This window comes from Rhinoderma darwinii, chromosome 4 (assembly GCF_050947455.1).
Source record: "Rhinoderma darwinii isolate aRhiDar2 chromosome 4, aRhiDar2.hap1, whole genome shotgun sequence".
NCBI classification, from domain to species: Eukaryota; Metazoa; Chordata; class Amphibia; order Anura; family Rhinodermatidae; genus Rhinoderma; species Rhinoderma darwinii.
The window spans coordinates 316,648,071-316,669,145 of record NC_134690.1 but is presented as its reverse complement, the minus strand read 5'-3'; the positions used below and the strand labels follow the sequence as shown (position 1 = coordinate 316,669,145).

Below are 21,075 nucleotides of genomic sequence, written 5' to 3'. Positions count from 1 at the left end.
TGTACCTGTTGGTCACTAACTGGAAAGGATCTCTAGACATAAAAATTGATGAACACTCTTTATTCATTATATACACGCATGAACTGCTGTTAATGTCGTATCACCTCACGATACTGGATACAGGCTATGAATGAGCATCAAAAAATCAGTACACTTGCTACTTTTTATATATATTGTCTGTACATTTATGTTTTTTCTAAAGTAATTTTTTAAGAGAAACAAGTAAAAGCTATATTTTATATACAAAAAACTCCGGATCTACTTTTCTTTTCTATATATATTACGGAGAATTTATTACAAAGAAGTCTGGATGGTGGACTTTATCTTTCATCATCATTCATTACTTATATTTCAAAATCAATAAACAAAGGATTTACAAAAAAAAAAGAACAATTATATATATTTTTAGATTAGAATCTAGACAAAAATGTATGCAACATTTCTTCTTTTGGTGGTCTCTCAACAGGCGCTATGTTTAGTGGTAGTGTGGGTACATTTGATTCCCAATTGTTATGTTTTTTTCCAGCTGCAAAATCTATAATATTCAACAGAATTTTTTAAAGAAATTCTTGTGATCTTGGCTCATACAATGTTTTCACGACCCATGCCTTTCGTGCTTTTGAATATTCAAAACAAAACCATTTAAGTGGTTGAACATTGATTTCGTCATCAAAGTTTTTGAGAACAGCCATGGCACCAAAATAAAAGTGCCAATGGCCATTCTAAGCTTGATGTGCCTGCTCTCGTCAGATCGCAGAAGTTAGACAGCTTAAGGCCTTGCTAGTACCAGTGTGGGAGACTGTCTGGGAATCTGTGGTGCTGTTGGCTGCTCTGGTGGCCTTGCTAAACAAGTGGTTTGTATATCAAGTGGAGTTACAAACACCGGAGTTGAAAAGAGGAGTTAAAGCCCCAGTAAGTACTCTTCTATTCTTTTTGCATTAACAACTGTTCGCTGTTTTTTTGTAACTGGGATAATGGCCAGCAAGATTGGAGGTTTTCTTCAGTGCACCGTTTGCCATATGTATGCACAACTGGAGCCTGACTTCCAGGGTGAATACCTCTGTGGCAGATGTGAGCATGTTGGTCACCTGGAAGCTCGCATTAAGGATCTGGAGGAGCAAAATGCAACACTGAGGGCGACAGACAATCTTGAGCGAAGCATGCTGCTCACGGAGCATGCAGTTAGTGGGTTAGAAATGGAGGGTGAAGACATGGGTGAGCAGGATCAGGCAAGTAGCTGGGTTGATGTAATTAGGGGCAGTAGAAAGAGGTCCAAGAAAAGGAAGGCCAATCCTGTTTCTGACATTCCAAGCAAAATTGCCAAGTTTGGGTGATGATGCGAGGGTGTCAGTCTCAGAAATGGCAGCCCAAGTGGATACTGATCTCCCTAACAGCCGGGAGAACAGCCCAGCTAGTAGTTGGCGGGATGGTAATGCAGGTAAGGCAAGACAGTTGGTAGTTGTAGGGGATTCTATAATCAGGAAGACGGATAGAATAATTTGTTGCCAAGACCACCTCAACCGAATAGTTTGCTGTCTCCCTGGTGCCAGGGTTCGGCATGTTGTGGAACGGGTGGACAAATTGCTGGGAGGGGCTGGTGATTATCCAGCTGTTGTGGTCCATGTCGGTACCAACGACAGATTAAATGGTAGGTGGAGGAGCCTTAAGAATAATTTTAAAGAACTAGGCTACAAGCTGAAGGGAAGGACCTCCAAGGTTGTATTCTCAGGAGTACTGCCTGTGCCATGCGCATCACAGGAAAGACAGCGGGAGCTCAGGGAGTTAAATGCATGGCTTAAGTCTTGGTTTAGAGGAGAAGGCTTTGGGTTCCTAGAGCACTGGGCTGACTTTTCATTGGGGTACAAACTGTATTCTGCAGATGGTTTGCACCTAAATGGAAGGGGGTCCGCTGTGCTGGGGGAGAGAATTCAAGCTGGGGTGGTGGAGTATTTAAACAAGGGCTAAGGAGGGAGGTCAATGTAGAAAAAAAAGGGGTAGTCATGTTAGAGAGGGGTCAGACTATATTGGTGGGGGGAGAAACAGAATGTGGGGAGAGGACTAGACAACAGGATAAGGAGATCCTTTTGTTACAAAAAAGCAGTGTAAATAAAAATGCCCAAATAATGTCAAATCACATTTCTGATAATAAAAGTGAAAAACTGAAAGGCAAGTTAAAGTGTATGTTCACAAATGCCAGAAGTCTACTAAGCAAAATGGGGGAGCTGGAGGCCTTGGTACTGGAAGAAAATATAGATATAGTTGGTGTTGCTGAAACATGGCTGGACTCTTCACATGACTGGGCTGTAAATGTACAGGGTTTTACACTGTTTCGGAAAGACAGGACAAATAGGAAAGGCGGTGGTGTATGTCTGTATGTGAGAAGTGATATGAAGGCGAGTGTGAAAGAGACAATAGTGGGTGAATACTGTGAGGAGGTTGAAACCTTGTGGGTGGAACTAGAAAGGGAGGTGAACATGGAAAAAATTACTTTTGGTGTAATCTATAGACCCCCCCCAACATAACTGAGGAGATGGAAGGTCAGCTATGTAAACAGATGGAGCGGGCTGCACAGGCGGGTACTGTAGTTATAATGGGAGATTTTAATTTCCGGGATATTAATTGGTGTCATGGTTCGGCTTCAACTGCAAAGGGGAGACATTTCCTCAATCTGTTGCAGGAAAATTTTATGGGCCAGTTTGTGGAAGACCCGACTAGAGGTGAAGCTCTGTTGGATCTGGACATTTCCAATAATACAGATCTTGTTGGGAATGTCAATGTTCATGAAAACCTTGGTAACAGTGATCACAATATAGTTACATTTTACCTTAAGGGTATGTGCACACACACTAATTACGTCCGTAATTGACGGACGTATTTCGGCCGCAAGTACCGGACCGAACACAGTGCAGGGAGCCGGGCTCCTAGCATCATACTTATGTACGATGCTAGGAGTCCCTGCCTCTCTGCAGGACAACTGTCCCGTACTGTAATCATGTTTTCAGTACTAGACAGTAGTTCCACAGAGAGGCAGGGACTCCTAGTGTCGTACATAACTATGATGCTAGGAGCCCGGCTCCCTGCACTGTGTTCGGTCCGGTACTTGCGGCCGAAATACGTCCGTCAATTACGGACGTAATTAGTGTGTGTGCACATACCCATACTGTAAAAAACAAACGCAGGCTGGGAGGGCAAAAACATTTAGTTTTAAGAAAGCCAATTTCCCCAGGATGAGGCTGCAATTCAGAATATAGACTGGGAAGAACTAATGTCAAATAATGGGACAAATGATAAATGGGAGATTTTCAAATTTATTCCTATAGGTCACAAGTATAAACGACTAAAATTAAATCCCACATGGCTTACACCTTCTGTGAAAGGGGCAATACATGACAAAAAAAGGGCATTTAAAAAATTCAAATCTGAGAGTACATCTGCAGCCTTTGTAAAATATAAAGAGCTTGTTGAGGATCTGCCAGGCACAGCTTCTGTGTCCACGCCCATAGGTAATCAGTCTGCACCTGCTTCTATGTCTGTGAGACTGACTCCATCTTCCACCAATCAGGATGGCAGGCTTAGGAGTGGGAGAGCCTATCACAGCCTGGCCAGACGGAGCTAGCTCCCGCCCTCTGTCTATTTATACCTGCCTTTCCTGTTCCTCCTTGCTTGTGATTCTTCTCGTGTGGTTTCCTGGCCCTGCTGCAGCTTCTGATCTATTTGACCCTGCTTCATATTGACACTGGCTTACTGACTACTCTCCTGCTCTGCGTTTGGTACCTCGTACACTCCTGGTTTGACTCGGCTTGTTCACTACTCTCCTGCTCTGCGTTTGGTACCTCGTACACTCCTGGTTTGACTCGGCTCGTTCACCACTCTTGTTGCTCACGGTGTTGCCATGGGCAACTGCCCCATTTCCCTCAGCTTCTGTGTACCCTTGTCTGTTTGTCTGTCGTGCACTTATTGAGCGTAGGGACCGTCGCCCAGTTGTACCCCGTCACCTAGGGCGGGTCGTTGCAAGTAGGCAGGGACTGAGTGGCGGGTAGATTAGGGCTCACTTGTCTGTTTCCCTACCCCCATCATTACATAATCACAAGCCTATATACCTAGTCTACCCTGGTCCCTCACACTACTATGGACCCCCTTGAGACCCTGGCTCAGCAAATGCAGGGTCTCTCCCTACAGGTCCAGGCCCTGGCTCAGAGGGTCAACCAGCCTGATGCTACCATGGTAGTGCCCCTCACCTCACCTCTTGAACCCCACCTCAAGTTGCCTGACCGGTTCTCAGGGGACCGGAAGACTTCTCTCCTTTCGGGAGAATTGTAGGCTCTATTTTCGCTTAAAGCCCCACTCCTCAGGTTCTGAGAGCCAGCGGGTGGGTATAACTATGTCCCGGCTCCAGGAAGGGCCCCAAGAATGGGCCTTCTCCTTGGCTCCTGACGCCCCTGAACTTTCCTCCGTTGATATTTTCTTTTCTGCTCTCGGACTCATTTATGACGAGACTGACCGGACTGCCTTTGCCGAGAGTCAGCTGGTGACCTTACGTCAGGGTAAGAGACCTGTTGAGGAGTATTGTTCTGACTTTAGGAAGTGGTGCGTAGCTTCTCGGTGGAACGACCCTGCCTTAAGGTGCCAGTTTAGGTTGGGTCTGTCGAACGCCCTGAAAGACCTGCTAGTTAGCTATACCTCTTCTGACTCCCTAGACCAGGTTATGGCTTTAGCGGTACGACTTGACCGATGTCTCAGGGAACGACAACTTGAACGTTTTTGTGTTTTCCCCTCTGACTCCCCCATGATGCCTCCTGAGGTTCCGTTGCTTCGCTCTTCCACGGAGGACTCGGAGGTACCTATGCAACTCGGGGCCTCCGTGTCCCCCCGACAACGTAGAGAGTTCCGCAGGAAGAATGGTCTCTGCTTCTATTGTGGGGATGACAAGCATCAAGTGAACACCTGTCCTAGGCATAAGAATAAGCAGCCGGAAAACTTCCGCGCCTAAGGGATCATCGGGGAGGTCACTTGGGCGCACAGGTATTTCCCGTAAATATGAAACTTAATAAAATCTTGCTTCCCTTTCAGGTCTCTTTTGGTGGTAGGTCTGCTACCTTCGTGCCTTCGTGGATTCAGGGTCTTCTGCTAATATCATGTCTGTGGAATTTGCTATGTCTCTAGCTATGCCTTTGATTGATTTGCCTAAACCTGTCCCGGTAGTGGGTATCAACTCCACTCCTCTTGCTAATGGTTATTTTACACAACATACCCCTGTTTTTGAACTCCTTGTTGGCTCCATGCATTTGGAGCAGTGTTCTGTACTGTTGATGCAGGGATTATCGTCCGATTTGGTTTTAGGCCTTCCCTGGTTGCAGTTGCATAATCCCACGTTTGACTGGAATTCTGGGGAGCTTACCAAATGGGGTAATGAATGCTTGACGTCATGTTTTTCTGTTAATTCTATTTCTCCCCCTGAGGAGGTGAACACGCTACCTGAGTTTGTTCAGGACTTCGCTGATGTTTTCTCTAAGGAGGCCTCCGAAGTGTTACCTCCTCATAGAGAATACGATTGCGCTATCGATTTGGTACCAGGAGCTAAGCTCCCTAAGGGTAGGATATTTAATCTCTCTTGTCCCGAATGTAAAGCCATGAGAGAGTATATCCAGGAATGCCTGGCCAAGGGTTACATTCGCCCCTCTACTTCTCCGGTAGGTGCTGGCTTCTTCTTCGTAGGGAAGAAGGATGGTGGTCTTAGGACATGCAATGACTACCGTAACTTGAATAAGGTCACTGTAAGGAACCAGTATCCCCTTCCTTTGATTCCTGATCTCTTTAATCAGGTTCAGGGGGCCCAATCGTTCTCTAAGTTTGATCTTTGGGGGGCGTATAACCTTATTCGCATCAAAGAGGGGGATGAGTGGAAGACTGTGTTTAACACGCTCGAAGGTCATTTCGAATACCTCGTCATGTCCTTTGGGTTGTGTAATGCTCCCGCGGTCTTCCAGAATTTCATAAATGAGATTTTAAGAGATTACCTGGGGGTATTTCTTGTAGTGTACCTTGATGACATACTTGTGTTTTCCAAGGACTGGTCCTCCCACATTGAGCATGTCAGGAAGGTTCTCCAGGTCGTTCGGGAAAACAAACTGTTTGCGAAGACCGAAAAATGTGTGTTTGGGGTGCAGGAGATACCATTTTTGGGTCAAATCCTCACTCCTCATGAATTCCGCATGGACCCCGCCAAGGTTCAGGCTGTGGCGGAATGGGTCCAACCTGCCTCCCTGAAGGCGTTGCAGTGCTTCTTTGGGTTCGCTAATTATTACAGGAGATTTATTGCTAACTTCTCGGTCATCGCTAAGCCTCTTACGGACCTCACTCGCAAAGGTGCTGATCTCCTCCACTGGCCTCCTGAGGCTGTCCAGGCTTTTGAGGTCCTTAAAGGAACAGTGTCATCACAAATTATTTTTTTATATGTTAAAGATGTTAGTGCTTTATTAAAAACGTTTATATTTATTTGTGTGTTTGTGTTTTACTTTTTCTTATTTTTACACTTTTTCTTCCCTATGGGGGCTGCCATTTTTTGTTCCATTTCTGTATGTGTCGATTAACGACACATACAGACATGGAATACGGCAGCCACAGTCCCATAGGGACTGCGAGCGGCTCCCGTCCCATTCACTTGTGTGTACGGCGTCTGTGTGGGAACTGCGCATGCGCCGCTCCCACACAGTCCAATTTGAAATTGGCGCCGTCCGGCGCCATTTTCCTGTGGACCAGAAGTCGCGGTCGGACAGTAATATTACTACTTCCGGTCGCGGCTTCCGGACTTGTGCACTTGGACCAGCGGCAGCAGACGGAGCGGACGGGCCGGAGGGAGCCGCGGCGGCAGGAGCAGGTAAGAGATTTCAATGTATGTTCGTGTTTGTGTGTGTTTACTACTGTATGTAAACCTACTACACTGTGTGTTAGCTAAAAAAATGGTGACACACAGTGTAGGAGGTTACACCGTTCAAACCCCTCGTTTATCCCGGCACTAGCCAGGATAAAGGAGGGGGGGGGGATGCTGAGAGCTCACTAGAGCGAGGGCTTTTTACCCAATTTTGCAATGCTGCAATTTTGGGAATAGCTCCATCTAGTGACCAGAAATGGGAAATATTATAAATTAGAATTAATTTATAATATTTCCTGACTCGTGAAAAAAATAAAAAAAATTTGAACAATGTTTAATCACCCACACACTAAATGTTTAATTTTAAAAAAAAAAACATGTTTTTCTGGCAACACATTCCCTTTAAGAAGTGCTTTATCTCGGCCCCGGTGCTGGTTCAGCCCAACCAAATGGAGCCATTTATCGTGGAGGTTGACGCGTCCGAGGTGGGAGTGGGGGCTATCTTGTCCCAGGGTACCAGGTCCCTTACCCATCTCCGTCCCTGTGCCTACTTCTCCAGGAAGTTTTCGCCCACTGAGAGTAACTATGATATTGGCAACCGCAAACTCTTAGCCATTAAATGGGCATTTGAAGAGTGGCGCCACTTCCTGGAGGGGGCTAGGCACCAGGTAACGGTCCTTACCGACCACAAGAATCTTGTTTTCCTAGAATCTGCCCGGAGGCTAAACCAGAGACAAGCTCGATGGGCGTTATTTTTTATCAGATTCAACTTTTTAGTTACCTATAGGGCTGGGTCTAAAAATATTAAGGCTGATGCACTGTCGCGTAGCTTCATGGCCAGCCCTCCTTCGGAGGAAGATCCTGCTTGTATTTTGCCTGCAGGTATAATCATTTCCTCTATTGATTCTGATTTAGTCTCTGAAATTGCTGCTGATCAAGGTTCAGCTCCCGGGAACCTTCCTGAGAACAAGCTGTTTGTTCCCCTGCAATTCCGGCTAAGGGTACTTTGGGAAAATCATGACTCCGCACTATCTGGTCATCCAGGCATCCTGGGTACCAAGCACCTCATTGCCAGAAACTATTGGTGGCCTGCGTTGCCTAAAGACATTAAGGCCTACGTCGCCGCTTGTGAGGTTTGTGCTGGGTCCAAGACTCCCAGGTCCCAACCAGCGGGCTTACTACGTTCTTTGCCCATTCCCCAGAGACCTTGGACCCATATCTCCATGGATTTTATCACCGATTTGCCTCCATCTCAAGGCAAGTCGGTGGTGTGGGTTGTAGTAGACCGCTTCAGTAAGATGTGCCACTTTGTGCCCCTCAAGAAACTACCCAATGCTAAGACGTTAGCTACCTTGTTTGTCAAACACATCCTGTGTCTCCATGGGGTCCCTGTCAATATTGTTTCTGACAGAGGGGTGCAATTTGTGTCTTTGTTTTGGAGAGCCTTCTGTAAAAAGTTGGAGATTGATCTGTCCTTCTCCTCTGCCTTCCATCCTGAAACTAACGGCCAAACTGAGAGGACTAATCAGTCTCTAGATCAATATTTAAGGTGCTTTATCTCTGACTGTCAATATGATTGGGGCTCATTCATTCCCCTCGCCAAATTTTCCCTTAATAACCGGGTCAGTAACTCGTCAGGGGTCTCCCCCTTTTTCTGTAATTTTGGGTTTAATCCACGGTTCTCCTCCATTTCACCTGGTAGTTCCAACAATCCCGAGGTAGAGGTCGTTCATCGGGAACTGTGCACAGTCTGGGCCCAGGTTCAGAAGAACCTAGAGGCGTCCCAGAGCATACAAAAAACTCAGGCAGATAGAAGACGTTCTGCTAACCCCTTGTTTATGGTCGGGGATCTGGTGTGGCTATCGTCAAAGAACTTGCGCCTTAAAGTCCCGTCTAAGAAGTTTGCTCCCCGGTTTATAGGGCCGTACAAGGTCATTGAAGTCCTCAATCCTGTCTCCTTCCTACTGGAGTTGCCCCCATCTTTTCGAGTTCAAGACGTGTTTCATGCCTCCCTCCTTAAACGCTGCTTCCCGTCCTTGCTTCCCTCGAGGAAACCTCCTGTCCCCGTTCTCACCCCTGAGGGGGTAGAATTCGAGGTGGCCAAGATTGTGGACAGCAAGATAGTCCAAGGCTCCCTCCAGTACCTGGTCGATTGGAGAGGATACGGGCCTGAGGAGAGGACTTGGGTACCCGCCCGGGATGTTCACGCTGGGGTATTGGTCAGGAGGTTCCACCTTCGTTTCCACAATAAACCAGGTCCATCTAGAAAGGGTCCGGTGGCCCCTCATGAAAGGGGGGGTACTGTTAAGGATCTGCCAGGCACAGCTTCTGTGTCTACGCCCATAGGTAATCAGTCTGCACCTGAGTCTATGTCTGTGAGACTGACTCCATCTTCCACCACTCAGGATGGCAGGCTTAGGAGTGGGAGAGCCTATCACAGCCTGGCCAGACGGAGCTAGCTCCCGCCCTGTCTATTTATACCTGCCTTTCCTGTTCCTCCTTGCTTGTGATTCTTCTCGTGTGGTTTCCTGGCACTGCTGCAGCTTCTGATCTATTTGACCCTGCTTCATATTGACCCTGGCTTACTGACTACTCTCCTGCTCTGCGTTTGCTACCTCGTACACCCTTGGTTTGACTCGGCTTGTTCACTACTCTCCTGCTCTGCGTTTGGTACCTCGTACACTCCTGGTTTGACTCGGCTCGTTCACCACTCTTGTTGCTCATGGTTTTGCCGTGGGCAACTGCCCCATTTCCCTCAGCTTCTGTGTACCCTTGTCTGTTTGTCTGTCGTGCACTTATTGAGCATAGGGACCGTTGCCCAGTTGTACAACGTTGCCTAGGGCGGGTCGTTGCAAGTAGGCAGGGACTGAGTGGCGGGTAGATTAGGGCTCACTTGTCTGTTTCCCTACGCCCATCATTACAGAGCTTAATAAAATCTGTAAAAATTTAATAAAATTAGCAAAAATACAAAATGAAAGGCAGGTGGCCAAGGATAGTAAAACAAATCCCAAAAAATTCTTCAAGTATATAAATGCTAAAAAGCCAAGGTCTGAACATGTAGGACCCCTAGATTGTAGTAATGGGGAGTTGGTCACAGGGGATCAATAGAAGGCAGAGTTACTAAATGGGTTCTTTAGCTCTGTATATACAACTGAAGAAAGAGCAGCTGTTGTAGCCGGTGCCAGTGCTGTTAATATCTCAGTTGATATACTGAATTGGATGAATGTAGATATGGTCCAAGCTAAATAAAATAAAATAAATGTGCACAAGGCCCCAAGACCAGATGGGTTACACCTTAGAATTCTTAAAGAGCTTAGTTCAGTTATTTCTGTCCCCCTTTTCATAATATTTAGAGAATCTCTAGTGACTGGAATAGTGCCAAGGGACTGGCGCAGGGCAAATGTGGTGCCTATTTTCAAAAAGGGCTCTAGGTCTTCCCCGGGTAATTATAGACCAGTAAGCTTAACATTCATCATGGGGAAAATGTTTGAGGGGCTATTGAAGGACTATATACAGGATTATATGACAAAAAATAGTATTATAAGTAACAGCCAGCACGGTTTTACTAAGGACAGAAGTTGTCAAACTAACCTAATCTGTTTTTATGAAGAGGTGAGCAGAAGCCTAGACAGAGGGGCCGCTGTGGATATAGTGTTTTTGGACCTTGCAAAGGCATTTGACACTGTCCCCCATAGAAGCCTAATGGGTAAATTAAGGACTATAGGTTTAGAAAATATAGTTTGTAATTGGATTGAGAATTGGCTCAAGGACCGTAACCAGAGAGTTGTGGTCAATGATTCCTACTCTAAATGGTCCCCGGTTATAAGTGGTGTACCCCAGGGTTCAGTGCTGGGACCACTATTATTCAACTTATTTATTAATGATATAGAGGATGGGATTAATAGCACTATTTCTATTTTTGCAGATGACACCAAGCTATGTAATATAGTTCAGTCTATGGAAGATGTTCGTGAATTGCAAGCGGATTTAAACAAACTAAGTGTTTGGGCATCCAGTTGGCAAATTAAGTTTAATGTAGATAAATGTAAAGTTATGCATCTGGGTACCAACAACCTGCATGCATCATATGTCCTAGGGGGCGCTACACTGGCGGATTCATTTGTTGAGAAGGATCTGGGTGTACTTGTAAATCATAAACTAAATAACAGCATGCAGTGTCAATCAGCTGCTTCAAAGGCCAGCAGGATATTGTCGTGTATTAAAAGAGGCATGGACTCGTGGGACAGGGATGTAATATTGCCACTTTACAAAGCATTAGTGAGGCTTCATCTAGAATATGCAGTTCAGTTCTGTGCTCCAGTTCATAGAAAGGATGCCCTGGAGTTGGAAAAAATACAAAGAAGAGCAACGAAGCTAATTAGGGGCATGGAGAATATAAGTTATGAGGAAAGATTAAAAGAATGAAACCTATTTAGCCTTGAAAAAAGACGACTAAGGGGGGACATGATTAATTTATATAAATATATTAATGGCACATACAAAAAATATGGTGAAATCCTGTTCCATGTAAAAATGTAAAACCCCCTCAATAAACAAGGGGGCACTCCCTCCGTCTGGAGAAAAAAAGGTTCAACCTGCAGAGGCGACAAGCCTTCTTTACTATAAGAACTGTGAATCTATGGAATAGCCTACCGCAGGAGCTGGTCACAGCAGGGACAGTAGATGGCTTTAAAAAAGGGTTAGATAATTTCCTAGAACAAAAAAGTATTAGCTCCTATGTGTAGAAATGTTTCCCTTCCCTTTTCCCATCCCTTGGTTGAACTTGATGGACATGTGTCTTTTTTCAGCCGTACTAACTATGTAACTATGTAACTCTTTTTGGCCAGTATTTGAGAGCACTTGAGTGGAAAACTTCAAGTTGTCCAGTATGACAAAAAAAAGACAGATTTTGTATGTCTCTTGTCAAAGCTTTAGGGTATGTTCACACGGCCAAATTTCAGACGTATACGAGGCGTATTTTGCCTCGTTTTACGTCTGGAAATACGTCTCAAATACGTCGGCAAACATCTGCCCATTCATTTGAATGGGTTTGCCGACGTACTGGGCAGACGACCTGTTATTTACGCGTCGTCGTTTGACAGCTGTCAAACGACGACGCGTAAAAATACAGCCTCGTCAAAAGAAGTGCAGGTCACTTCTTTGGACGTTTTTGGAGCTGTTTTCTCATAGACTCCAATGAAAACAGCTCCAAAAACGGACGTAAAAAACGCCGCGAAAACGGCGTGAAAACGCCGCGAAAAATGTGAGTTGGTAAAAAAACGTCTGAAAAGCAGGGTCTGTTTTCCCTTGAAAACAGCTCTGGATTTTCAGACGTTTTTGTTGACTACGTGTGAACATACCCTAATTTTCAACTATGGCTTTGAGTTTTTCATAGGCCATAGAATTTTCCTCGAGCCATTTTGTGTCTTTTAAATCTGGAAGGTGATGACAATGAGAATACCCACTGTCAGTTTCCCACTCACGGACATTTTTGACATGAAACAAAACTGATTGCCAATGTTTAATTAAATCATGAGAGTTTTCTTTGTAGTTTCTTGCTGACCACCACAAGTGATTCTTGTCTGGAGCTATCCAAGGTGATAATAAGGAGCTTTTCCTTTTGATGTCACTAGAATTTTTTGACCAACAGACTTTGCAAGGTGCCACACATCAAACTGATGATTAATTTGTTGAAATTCCTTCTTGACAATTTTTCTAATACCTTCATGTCGATCAGTTGTAATAATCAGTATATTAACATTAGATTATAAAATGTTATCCAGTGTTTTTTTTAATGCGGTTTTTTCAAGGCTTAGAGGGTGGAATTATTTGTTCCACTGTAAAATCTATAATTTTTGGGCTTTCAGATTCCATCATTGTGTAAATGCAGTATTTGGCAGAGAAACCTGGACTGTCCAATTGTCCATCCCCCGCCAAGCATTTTTCACTAGCACCAATAGACAAAATAATTTACCTTTGTTATTATTTCCATTGATCGTGTATCATGGGAAAGACATATTTTGGTTTATTACGATAATGTGAAATCATGAATATATTTATGATGTCAAAGAAATTATTTTATTTTCAAGAAATTATTCCCGCTTAGTACTATTCCACTAGATATTATCAAGTTACCCGCTGGAATCTTCTTTACTTTTGGCTGACTTGACCACATTTTTTGTGAATGTCCATCCTCGCACTTGACATACACATTTATAGCAGTACCATATTGCATTATCTGTAGATGAGTAAATTTTTTATGACATAAATGTCAGTATTGGCAAGGTATCATAGAAATTAGTATTTCCAAACGAGATTGAAATACTATAAATTTTGGATCTTCAATCAGATTTTCACAGAGGCCTATTGGAACGTCAACAACTGGCTCAACATCCTCTTCTATATGATTTTCTTCAGATTCAAAAGGAATATATTCTGATTCTTCATTGGCTTCTGATTCTGACATTGTGTCATCCACAGTAATGTTATTGTCCAAAGCCAATTTTTAACAAGCGGTTTGTTGCTTAGATGACAATGGAAATTCAATCCTGTTTTTTTTTTTTTTTTTAACCCTCTTTTTTGAGAATTCATTATTGGCGTTAAAGTAGTGACAAAAGTATTTGATCTTTGAACAGTGCTTGTGGTTATTGGTGACATGAATTCTGGGCTGAAATTAAATTTAGATTGTGTAATTAGATTGTTATCCAAATTATTAGATACTGATGGTTTATTCAAAATATCAATAGAATTAGTATCTTCTGATGTAATTTGCATTAGGTCAATTAGACTAGGCATAATGATAGATTTGTCATCAATGTTGTTACTTATCTCAGAATGTAGTATTTTTTCATTACGGCTTTGACTTTGTTTATTTTGAAATATGTTTACTGTCACGATTTGTGGGTTTGTGGACCTACTGGGCCCTACCGCCGTAGTGGGATAGCAGCTGGGCAAACAGTGTACCAAGTAAATGTCTATATAGTCCACGCACAAGGTTACCTGTAGCAGTTCAGACAGTAGTAATGGCTACGCTCAGATGGGACCTTTGCAGCAGACACAGCAGGCATGACCAATGGCACAACACGACTCCAACTTTCTAAGGCACAGGAACAACGGTAGCACAGGATACAGTATACAGCTACGGGAACACTGAGAACAGGAGAACCCTAAGGGACCATTTGCAAGACTAACACGGGTAAACAACAACGCTCAGGCAATGGGTGAAAGGGCAGAGCCCTTTTTATAGTCCAGGGTGATCATGGGTTAATTATTTTCATGTGTGCGCGCTGGCCCTTTAAGGCTGGGCACGAGCGTGCACACGCACACCTATGGGACACAGCAGAACGAAGCAGAAGTGAGTGCTGGGGAGGAGATGCGGGCCAACGCTCATAGATCCACGGCTGCGGCCAGCAGGGGGTGAGTAATCCCGACGGTCCGCAGACGCTACATTTACTTTGCAAAGATGAAAGATCAGACTAAGTTAGCTGATGAAACAACTGAGCTAATTTTAGTAAGTCACACTGTATTCCTTTAGTTTTATGTCTTGGCTTCATTGTTTGTATTTCAATACTCATCCTTCCTAAGTTTGAATCTGTCACATTAGCCTAATGTTTTTTGCTAGTGAATACATCAGTGTTTATTCCAATGTCTTTCTTTTTAGTGTGTTATAATCTTTATTGATTTTGTGATTGGACACAATATTTTTTATGATTCGGTCTCCTACCTACTCATCTCCCTTCGAAGTAAAATTGTATCCTAACTAGTAGTAGAGGCTTCTGTAACTGTTGGTTCTGAATGTTCACTCGCTCTCTTTCTTTTTAGAGCTCTACTTTCACTAAAAGTGTTCATCAAAGTGAGATTAGAATCTGTAGCATATAAGTTTTGTTTGCGCATGGCTACTCAAAACACTAGGAAAAATACTCGGCAAAGCATCAAAAAATAGTTTTCTTTTATCGCCATCATGGTGACATGAAAGATTATCGAATTGTTTGGAGCACTTTCTATAATGATCATGTTTTTTTCCTTCATACATTTTTTCAACCCATTCATCTATGTTTGGAAAATATCCTGCTGCTTGTTCAAGTCAACGTCTTACGAGAGAAAGTTTTTTTGGAAAAACGTGCATAACGCCATTTGGATCTTTCTTCTTCCCTGGGTTTCCATATCCTCTAATAATACACAAAAACATCTTATTTGAGAAAATTAAATCTAAAAAAAATAAAAATATTTTTAGAGTAAAAGTCGGTTTATTTTGTTATTACAAGGATATTTACTACTTTTGCCCAGTATGTAAGTTTATAATGTGTGCTACTGTCTGCTTGGCCATGTATCTAAGCCTATCATGTATGTTACTGTCTGCTGAGACAAGGTGGGTATGTGGGACTACCTACATGGGACTGCATGGCACTGTCTACAAGGGTGATGTATGGCAGGGGGACTGTGTGAGTAACCATACAGGGGGGTTGTGACACTATATACAGGGGGCACTGGCGGTGACACTATATACAGGGGGCATTGTGTAGGGTATTCTCTACAGGTGTCTTTGGCTAGAGCCCCGAGACATGACTTTTCTTGGGGCAACAGAAAAGCTAAATTTTAAAATCAGGTTTCGTTGAACGATACTGCTGTGGCCCTTTATATAAGGCTACATTCAAATGAGTGTGAAATATTTTCGGTGTGTGAATACTAAACAATATAAGACATGCAGTGAGTTTCACGCAACAGACACCCACTGTGTGAAAACTCGCGGATGTATGAATAGCCCTATTGATATCAATGGGTCAGTGTACTGTGTGTTGGTTCAATGCACAGCACACAGACAAGATTAACAATCACCTGAATGAGCCCTAAGTCTATCATATGCGATATGGTCTGCTGGGGCCATGTATCTAAGTCTATAATGTATGATGCTCTATGCAGAGACAATGCATCCAATTCTATCCGTCGATGTAGCTATAGGAGCCTTAGTCTTATAGATATGCTATCTCCCATATATATGTAAAAATTGATTTATTTGTTTGAGGGGAGGGCAGGGGCATAACTAGGAAACACCGGGCTCTATAGCAAACTTTTGAATGGGCACCCCTCCCCTGGTTGCCACACACAGCCAACCCTTGTAGATAGTGCCCCTCTGTAAATAGTGCCATACAGCCCCCTCCAGTAGACAGTGCTATACAGCACCCCGGTGTATGGACAGTGCTATACAGCCCTCCCCCCCCATAGACAGTGCTACACAGCCCCCCCCCCTGTAGACAGTGCTATACTTTCAAGTATCACAAAGTCGTCATGCAGCAGCATATTTTTCTTTTCTTTTGAACCACGCCTCTAATCCCACCCAACCCCCCCATACAACCCCGGTTCAGGCCACACAGTATCATGCTCCCATAGTGCCACCCACACAGTATAAAGCCCCCATAGAGTATACTGACCCATAGATGCCCCCATGCAGTATAATACCCAGACCGATGCCCCATGCAGTACAATGCCCAAACAAATTCCCCATGCAGCATAATACCGCCATAGCTGCCCCATACAGTATAATGCCCTCCATAGCTGCCCCCACAGTAGAATGCCACCCATAGCTGACCACCACAGTATAATGCTCTCCATAGCTGCCCCCACAGTATAATACTCTCCATAGCTGGCCACATAGTACAATGCCTCTCATAGCTGCTCCCAAAGTATATTTCCCCCCATAGCAGCACCCGCATTATAATGCCCCCATTGCTGTCCCACCGTATAATGCCCCATACAGTATAATGCCACCCACAGCTGTCCTCACAGTATAATGCCCCCACAGTATAATGCCTCCCCATGGCTGTATAGAAGCCTAGTAAATGTTCTACTTCGATACAGTGGCCAGTTAAAAAATAAATAAATTAGGGTGGAGGAAACTAAGCACAACAAATGTAAAATACAGTGCCCATGTGTAAAACCATATGCTGGGGTATGTATCTAAGCTTTCATACCTTTGCATTATTAAATTATATGCTGGGTCGTGGATGTAAGCATAGCATCTTTTATACTTAGATACACTTGGCTTGATAATATTTCCACACATTGGCAAATGTATCTTAGCATAACATGTTCTCTGCTTAGATACACACAACAGCAGATGATTTTCCAACTGTCCACTGTATCTAAGCGTAACCTGTGCTATGCTTAGTTAGGCAAACCGGCATAGGTTATCAGACCATACAAAAGGTATATAATCATAAAATATGCTATTAGATTCCTTCAAGTGATATGATAACATATGTTGGTCTTTTATCGAAGCATAGCATCTTTTTATGTTTACATACCTGTGCATGGTATGATACCAAATGCTTGGTCGTGTATCTCCGCAATGTACATGTTCTGTTTAAATACAGTGGGCAATTGAGAAACAATTTATTTTGCTTGAATCTAAGCAAAACAAGTGTAAGATACAGCCAGGGCCAGCCTTAGACTACCTGGTGCCCTGTGCAGAATTGTCCTTTGGTGCCCCCCACTCCATTTATCATTGTTATGTATTGTCGGCATTTGGTGCTTTTGTTTGTGCATTTGTCACGCCGAAAAACGCGTAAAAAATGCTTGGTTTAAGCGTCCCATTGACATCAATGGTATAGCGCGCCGTTAGTGCAAACGACACGTTTTGTTTAAAAATGTGTTGCGTAAAAAAAGAAGCATCAGGTCAATTCTTTGGCACGTAAATCCCACTGAAAATGCGCCAAAAAATGCTCCTAATTTATATAGTCAATGGGAGTTCCGATTGAGCGGCAAAAAAACACGCCGAAGGCGTGCAAAAAACGCGATTAATACGAGTCAAAAGCGCCTGTAGTTTAAAAAGAACTTTACAAAAACACTAGTGTTTTTAAGGGTATGTGCAGGCACCAAATAAAAAACGACTCAAAATACGGAGCTGTTTTCAAGCGAAAATAGCTCGTGATTTTCAGACTGTTTTTATTCAGTCGCGTTTGTCGCTGCGTTTTTAACAGTCGGTTTTGGAGCTGTTTTTCCATAGAGTATGAAAGACGGCCCCAAAAACGCCTGAAGAAATGACATGCACTTTTTTTCTTTTAAAAAACGGCCCGTCTGCTTACGATTCTTCCACCGTTTTTAGCACAATGTGAACAAGGCCTATGTTTTGGTATGGCTGTTTACACATTACGTCCTGTCCATTTATCATATGCGGCGGAAAAGCTCCTGGCGCATACATTAAATGGACACAAAACACATGCAGTATAATTTTTTTTTACTGGATTCCACGACATAAAATAGCGCAGTCCCACCCGAGCTGAGGCTTTTTTAACCTCCATCAGGTGTATGGGACTGTTTACCATACGTTCTGGGAGCTTTCCCGGTGCATACATTACACGGATGGAAAGGATGTAATGTGAAATTACCTTTAGGCCTTATTTACATGAGCGTGTGCGTTTTGCGCACGCAAAAAACACGGCGTTTTGTGTGCGCAAAAGGCACTTAACAGCTGCGTGTGTCATCAGTGTATGATGCGCGGCTGCGTGATTTTCGCGCAGCCGCCATCATTATGATACTCCGTTTGGATGTTTGTAAACAGAAAAGTGGTTGACTTCAATGGGTGTGTGATGCGCGAAAAACAGCGAAATATAGAACATGTTGTGAGTTTTACGCAGCGCACTCACGCTGCGCAAAACTCACGGACTGTCTGCACTGCCCCATAGACTAATATAGGTGCGTACGACACTCGTTAAAAGCACACGCGTATATTATGCTCGTGTAAATGATGCCTTAGGCTGAGTTCACACGGGGTGGATAGGCTGCATAAAAGAACGCAGCGTGTCCGCCCTGTGCGTTGCAGGGAATTTGTGGCAAAAAAACGCAACAAACTGTGGGCCAGTTTCTCTTCTGGAATGTCTGCTGCGAGAAACTGCAGCACTTAGCCTGTGATTGGAAGCATCATCCCAGGAGGCCGGCCCTCTGACATCATCCAGGCTGGCCTCCTGGGATGACGTTTCATCCATGTGACCGCCGCTACAGCCTGTGATTGGCTGCAGCGGTCACATGAGATGAAGCATCATCCCAGGAGGATAAAATACAGATTCCTAGGTAAGTATTTTGTTTGTTTGTTTATTGGTGTTTTTTTACGGCAGGATCGCTGTGGACCGGCCGCAAAAAAAACGCAACAACTGCTATTTGTTGCGGAATTTACCTCCTCATTGAATACAATGGGGAAAATCTGCAACAAATGAGGCGCGTTCACACAAATACAACGGACATGCTGCAGAATAAAAAACTCTGCACCGCTGGTCATTTTTTTCCGCTCAATATTTACGCAACATGTTGGTGACATTTATTTTATCTCATCGACTTTGCTGCTACTGTATATGCTGCGGATTTTCTGCAACGAATTCCGCAGTATTTACGCAACTTGTGAACTGGCCCTTACTCCGTTTACTCAAGGGCTATCTTTTGTATAACAGGTAAAAATATTAAAACTGCTGTCCACGTGGGCAATGTTGGTACTTTTTATTTCTTCTTATTTAACTCACACTGTGAAGGCCGTAAAAAATAAAAACGTAAATAGCCAAAATCACAGTTTTTTTGTTCACATTAGCTCTAAAAAAATTATCAAACAAGTTGCATGTACTAAAATATTGTACCAATAAAAGCTACAGCTAGTCCCGCAAAAATTAAGCCCTCACACTGCTTAGACAAAAATATAAAAAAAGTTATGTCTCTCAGAATGTGGTGAAACATTTTTTTTTTTAACCCCTTAACGCTCCAGGACATACTATTATGTCATGGTAAGTGCATCGTTCGCGGGGCGCGTTCATGAGCTGTGATAGCTGCTGTTTCCGACAGCAGACTATCACTGCTCAATGTGCCGGGACCGATCGCGGAGCTCCCCCGCCGATTAACCCCTCAGAAGCCGCGTTCAATAGCGATCGCGGCTTCTTAGGGGTTAATCCGCCATCGCCGGCCTGCTACACGATGGCGGCCGGCGATGGTGACTATGGCAACCGGACACCAAACAATGGCGTCCGGCTATGCCATAGACGGAAGCCTACTGGGTCCTGACAACGTCAGGACCCACTATGCTTGCTGTCAGTGAGTAGCTGACAGTTCTAATACACTGCACTACGCATGTAGTGCAGTGTATTAGAATAGCGATCAGGGCCTCCTGCCCTCATGTCCCCTAGTGGGACAAAGTAATAAAGTTAAAAAAAAGTTACAAAAAGTTGTGTAAAAATAAGAAAATAAAAGTTTTAAAAGTATTAAAAGTAAAAATTCCCCTTTTTCCCTTATCAGTCATTTATTATTAATAAAAATATATAAACAAACAAATAAACTATACATAATTGGTATCGCCGCGTCCGTAACGGCCTGAACTACAAAATTATTTTGTTATTTATCCCGCACGATGAACGGCGTAAAAAAAAATAATAATAAACCGTACCACAATAACAATTGTTTGGTCACTTCACCTCCCAAAAAATTGAATAAAAAGAGATCAAAACGTTGCATGTACTGAAAAATGGTACTGATCGAAACTACAGTTCGTTACGCAAAAAATAAGTCCTCGCACGGCTTTATTGATTGAAAAATAAAAACGTTATGGCTCTTAGAATAAGGCAACACAAAAAGTAAATGATTGTTTACAAAACGTATTTTATTGTGCAAACGCCATAAGACATAAAAAAAAAATATAAACATCTGGTATCGCCGTAATCGTATCGCCCCGCAGAATAAAGTGAATGTCATTTATAGCGCACGGTGAACGCTGTAAAAAAAACAGAATAAAAAAACAATAGTAGAATTGCTGTTTTTTAGTCACCACGCCACATAAAAATAGAATAAAAACTGATCAAAAAGCCGCATGCACCCCACGAAAACTACAATGGATTCCTCAAGGGGTCTAGTTTCCAAATTGGGGTCACTTTTGGGGGGTTTCCAATGTTTTGGCACCACAAGACCTCTTCAAACCGGACATGGTGCCTAATAAAAAAGAGGTCTTATAATCCACTAGGTGCTCCTTTGCTTCGGAGGTCGGTGCTTCATTCCATTACCGCACTAGGGCCACATGAGGGATATTTCTAAAAACTGCAGAATCTGGGCAATACGTATTGAGTTGCGTTTCTCTGGTAAAACCTTTTGTGTTATAAAAAAAATGGTATAAAGAGGATTTTCTGACAAAAAAAAAGTAAATTTCACCTCTACTTTGCTCTAAATTTCTGTGAAACACC

The 21,075-nt window shown here is 43.4% G+C and overlaps 1 pseudogene; it reads left to right on the top strand.

Moving 5' to 3' along the window:
• Positions 1-709: 709 nt before the first annotated feature.
• LOC142761553 (5S ribosomal RNA) lies at positions 710-828 on the top strand (annotated as a pseudogene).
• Positions 829-21,075: the final 20,247 nt, after the last annotated feature.